The sequence below is a fragment of the Hyperolius riggenbachi genome, chromosome 1, assembly GCF_040937935.1.
Source record: "Hyperolius riggenbachi isolate aHypRig1 chromosome 1, aHypRig1.pri, whole genome shotgun sequence".
In the NCBI taxonomy this organism is placed as follows: domain Eukaryota; kingdom Metazoa; phylum Chordata; class Amphibia; order Anura; family Hyperoliidae; genus Hyperolius; species Hyperolius riggenbachi.
Window position 1 is genome coordinate 20,963,125 of NC_090646.1, and position 6,000 is coordinate 20,969,124.

Here is a 6,000-nt window from a genome sequence, read left to right on the forward strand (position 1 = left end):
GCTCCGCTCCAGGACTGACACTACCCTTCCCATCTCCTCCGTAAGCCGCTCTGCTTATGGCCTCTCTGCAGCCATGCCACGCCCCTTCCCATCATGTGATGTGCAGTGCTGCTCGGATACCCCTTTTTAAAACCTGAATTGATTCGGATCCGGATACCCAGATTTCCGGATCCGACTTGGATACCTGAATCCGAACTTTGTGGCATCTGCATAGAATCGGATATCCGGACGCATTATCCGGGATATTCGGTCAGATTCGGATATCCCAAAAGAAAACCGGAAGTGGCCTTTAAAGAGACTCTGTAACAAATTTTTCAGGCTTAGTTCTTCTATCCTATAAGTTCCTATGCCTGTTCTAATCTGCTCTGGCTTACTGCAGTCTTTCCTAACTGCACGGTCTCTGTAATAAATCAATGTATCTTTCCTCTGTCCTGTTTGTCGGGCTAAGGCTTGATTGTGTGGAATGTGCAGGGCTGCTTGTGATTGGTAGAAGCGATACACACACTCTGCAGGCCCCCTGCATACTCTGAGTGACTCACACACTATGCTTAGCTGAGCCTATTAGAAGCTGGTTAGTTTGTTTGTAAACTCTGCCTAAAACTGTTAATTACAAGCCAGGATTGCAGCAGAGAGTGGCAGAAACAGCACAGAGGGACACAGGAGAAAATAAGGAATAGAATAGTATGCTTTTTATTGTAAGAATATTAGAGTACAGATTCTCTTTAAATTGCTTCCAAGACATTTTTTTAAGTTAAATGATGCATGTAGCATCATTTTTTTTTAAAGGGAAACACTCATTGATTATGTGGGGAGTTAAAATACAAAAAAAAATGGCTGTCAATTACCATCAGGACTAGGTTCCAGACAGTGGTCGTGCAGCACACATTGTGTCCAAAGTCCAACCGCACAACTGGGACATGGCAGTTTTCAGCCCAGACACCTCCAAAAAAATGACACCGCAATTGTGTTTTGGGTTGAATATAGGTGGTGGTATCAGCAGCGGTGGCCTGTAGCACCCTGGTGGTGAGAGCAGTACAGGCAGCAGGAGCAGGGCAATGCAGCACCAGCAGCAGGTGTAACGTGTGCCAGGAGCATGCCGGACATAGTACGTGACACGTGGCACATGTACGTGGCACGTAGCGTTGGTACCACGGCTGTAAAAAAAAAATGTGAACCAGGCGGCTTAGTTAGTAATAGTTAACAATTAGGAGAAGCCAGGAGGTTGTGGTGGTGGTAAAGGGTGGTAAGGCAGACATAGTGGTTCCCAGTCACTTCATGTCCCCCTCTTGCCAAGTGCCAACAACAGGGAAAGACTCGCCCAACAGGGTCTGGCGGCACGGAAGCGGTGGAGGGAGCAGAGGAGGCCACTGAGGACTGGCTGCCTGAACAGGCCTCAGTGTCGGCAGGAGTGGCAGAGAGAGATCTGGTGCTCTGAGTCTGACCTCTGCCAGCTTGGGATGGTTTCTAGGCTGACTGAGGTTGTTGGGGATGGTTTCTGGGCTGACTGAGGAGTTGGGGATGGGTACTAGGCTGGCTGTAGAGTATGTCTTGATAGAGATACAAAACTTTGGACTCCAAACTTTGTATCTCTCTCCAGACACGATCCCCAGTCAGCCTAGGACCCTCCTCACTCACTGTCAGACTCCTCACACAGCACTACAAGCTGCTTTCCCCAATGGTGACCTCCTGCCTCCCCCTCCTCACTCACTGTCAGACTCCTCACACAGCACAACTAGCTGCTTTTCCCCAGTGATGACCTCTTCACCTCGTTCTCCTCTCACTTCTGCTCCTACTCTGACTGCATGCTGTAAGTGTAAACACAGTACAGCAGGGGCCCCAACCATCCCGGATTCGGCGGGACTGTCACGGGTTGGGGGAGGGGTCCCGCTATCACGGGATACCCCCCTTGAGTCCCGGCAGGCAGAGAGAGAAAAAAAAAGATCGAGGCACCAGCCGCGCGGACAGCCGCTGAAGTGTAATGCGGTGGGGAGCACAGCCGACATCAGTCCTCCCTCCCTCCCTCTCCATCATGGCCCCCCGTGAGTCCCTATATGAAATGCAGAGAGATCGTGCGCAGGAGTGTTTAGCTTACATTACTGTTCGGTGACCGGCTTCCTACTTCCTGTTTCCCATGACGCGAAACAGGAAGTAGGAAGCCGGTCACCGAACAGTAATGTAAGCTAAACACTCCTGCGCACGATCTCTCTGCATTTCAGGGGGGCCATGATGGAGAGGGAGGGAGGGAGGACTGATGTCGGCTGTGCTCCCCGCCGCATTACACTTCAGCGACTGGCTGCGCGGCTCGTGCCTCGATCTTTTTTTCCTCTTCTGCCCACTGGCACCCTCAAATCCCATAGTTCCCAACTGTCCCTTTTTCGGAGCCCTGTCCCTCTGTCCCCTTTTCACCCTCATTTGTCCCTCTTTCTATATAAATATGTATATTAATATGCCAAAAATGTGATTGACTCTAAACTTTATTTCCATTCTTTAAATTGATATATTAATAATTTTAAAATGTTACTATGAAGGAAAATGACCCAGGATAGAAAGGACCACTGTGGTTTGAATTATAAAACAACATATTTTACTTATGAAATCTTTACAGTATGCGTGACTAGGGGCGTGGTGGGGCGTGGCAAGGGGTGTGACAGGGGCGTGGCTTAAGTGTCCCTTTTTCTCATCTCAAAAAGTTGGGAGGTATGGTACAGACGTGCTGCCCCTGTAATCTCTGCGCTTGATGCAAATGTTTCCCCCTGCTTCATGAGAGAACCGGCCCTGAGTGCTGTACAGAGTATATGGTCTTGACACTTAACTGTCCCTTAGAGGAGCTCACAATCTGATCCCTACCATTGTCATATATACGTATCGTGTAGTGTATGTATCGTAGACTAGGGAAAATTTAGGGGAAAGCCGGTTAACTTATCTGTATGTTTTAGGATGTATTAGAGCTTTGAGCAACTGCACTGCTTACCTTTTGCTCCATTTTCTTTTGCACTCGTCTTAAAAATTCATCCCATGTGTAAAGAAAGTGTTAGCACACGTCAGTGAAACACAAGGAAACAGGAACAAACTGTATTTCTCCATTTATCCTCAATGTACTTCCTCGTCTGCACAAAACTACCTCTGACACCGGCAAGACATCACAAGCTTCACTGTGACCTGATTATAAGATTTTTTAAACATATCTCAATGTATATCAGAGTGCATGAAAAATTGGGCATACATGGAGAGATATACATTAATTCAATCATGAAGTGGTGTCTTGCGATCGTTAATCTGTTTATTTTTATTTATTTTTTATTAAATTTTGAAGGGTTTTCTGAAGATGCAATCCAAAGATATGAAGGAAAATCACACAGGACGTTTCCATTGTGACACAAAATTGAGCACAACTAATGATTCTACTGAGGGAATTTCCATCAGACTTGAGATCGATGTGGTCATTTTTGGCTCCTCAGAACGATCGTCTCTCTGGGTTTGGCCAGGATTCTACTCCTTCACACCCCCTTGTGGTCACATTCTGGAGATTTGTTCTGGAATGTGTGTGTGGCGGGCAATGGACACCTCTGACAGCAGACGGGAATCCGGAGACCTGTTGTTGGCAGAGGACGATGATCGATTGAATGATGGGGCATCTACATTACTGCGATCGATAGACCTCTATAGTACAGAGCAGGTAAGATGCAAAAAGAAAAATCTTTGGGAAGATCAGTTTGATGAAACACAAAATTAGCAAGTTTTAAGGGCTCTTTCCCAATAGAGGTGTTTTTTGGATTTTTTTTTAGTACAAATTGCCTTAAAAGCGCTTACACTATACTTTCCAATGAGATAGTTCTCATTGGGACGTTCCGTTTGCTTGCCGCTGACTAAAGCGCTGCCTGTACCATTTTCAGGGTGATTTGCCCTCAATGGAAGGTATAGGAAGAACACAAAACGCTCACAAAATCACTTTGTGCAGCGATTGCATTTGGGTTTTTAAGAATAAATATATTGTATTTATTATTTTCATTTCCTGACTTGCGTCAGGGAGTGAATTAAAAAAACACCCGGGAAAAGCGCTTAGAGAAAAAGCATCACCCACCCAAGCGCCAGGGAAACGCAAAAAAAAAAATCGCCTCAATAAATGCCCAGCGCGAATGCTAGTGAGATCAGAACGCAATGTGAACAAGGCCTTACTCATGGGAAGTGTGAGAATTTGAAAACATCACTTGCCAGGATACTCACATAGCTCCCAACTGTCCCTCTTTGGGAACCCTGTCCCTCTGTCCCTCTTTCCTCCTCATCTGTCCCTCTTTCAGGACTTTGTAACTTTTTTTATATAAATATCTATATTTCTCTACTAAAAAATGTGATTGACTCTAAACTTTATTCCTATCCTTTAAATTGATATATTACGAATTTAAAAATGTTAATATGAAGCAAAAGGAACCAGGATAGAAAGGATCAGTGTGGTTTGAATTATAAAACTACATATTTTTCTTATGAAATCTTTATGGTATGCGTCTCTAGGGGTTTGATAGGGGCAAGATCAGGGGTGTGGCAGGGGCGTGGCTTAAGTGTCCCTCTTTCTCATCTCAAAAAGTTGGGTTATGTTTAGACTGTCTGGAATCAGCCAGTTAAAAATGAACTGCTATTATGCGTGTAACAGATTCCCATACTGAAGATATTACCAGAATGGCTGGGTATTTTATACTGAAGGATACAGGTAATAAATCTGGTAACATACCCTAGCTTAGCCCACGCCTTTCTGTGAATGGCTGGAGAGACACTAGAAACCTCCTGGTGTCTGGGATACAAAACATCAACTATAGGGCCAGCAAGCACTCCACCAGACAGAGGCGTAACTAGAAATCACCGGGCCCCCCTGCAAAAATTTGGATCCCCCCCCGGGGCCTGCTCAGGGCCATTTTGAGGAGCAGGAGGGGAGCGTGCTGAGGGGAGAGCATTGGCCCCCACATTGGCGGGGAGGGGAGCCACTCCCCCCTCCCTCACTTTGGGCTCTCCCCTCAGCACGCTCCCCTCCTGAAATAATTAGTGGCAGCAGCGGCGGCAGGAACTCAGACATACCTCTATGTGTTCCACCACAGAGGTCCGTTCTCTAAGTGCCACACGCTACTTCCTGTTTATCAGAAGACTGCGACTGTTAATCGCAGGGTTCTCAAACTTGCCACACTTGGTGACTGGGTAAATGAGATTAAGATTCAGGAAAGTGGGTGGAGCCTACAACACCCAATCAAAATTCACCTATTGATTTTCAAGGGGAATATTTACATTGCTGCCATTCTTGCACTGTTAATGGCAGAGGCTTCAAACTTGCAGCAGTCGGTCATTGGGTGACTGGGGGTCCAAAATCACTAAAGGGGCGGGGCCACAAACAGCCAATCAGATTTCTTTGCTGGATAAAATGCTTCCATTCACACATTTTTTGATGCCAGGAACCTGACAGCTCACAGACTTAGTCATTGAGTGACAAGGTTAAAAAAAGTGGGCAGAGCCAAAAAATTTCACTGGTCAAATATAAACTGCTGCCATTCTTGCACTGTTAATGGCACAAGCCTCAAACCTGGTACAGTCGGTCATTGGGTCATTGGGGTTCAAATTCAGAAAAGGGGCAGAGCCACAAACAGCCAATCAGATTTGTTTCATTTCAATGCAAAATATTAATGCCAAAGACTGCAAAGCTCACAAACTTGGTCATTGAGTAACTGAGTAATTGTGTGTTAGGGCTAGAAAAAGTGGACGGGGCCAACACCAGCCAAATACATAATTGGGTAACGCTGGGCCATCAGCTAGTATTATAAATGGGAAAGTTTGGATGTTTGTTACTCAGTCAAACAAAAATGGCTGAACGGATTTGAATGAAATTTGGCACACACATAGTACATTACCTGGAATAAAGTATAGGATACTTTTTATTCCCATAATCAAAAAGTGGACACAATTAAATATTCCCCTTGAAAATCAAAAGTGAATTTTGATTGGCTTTTGTAGGCTCCACCC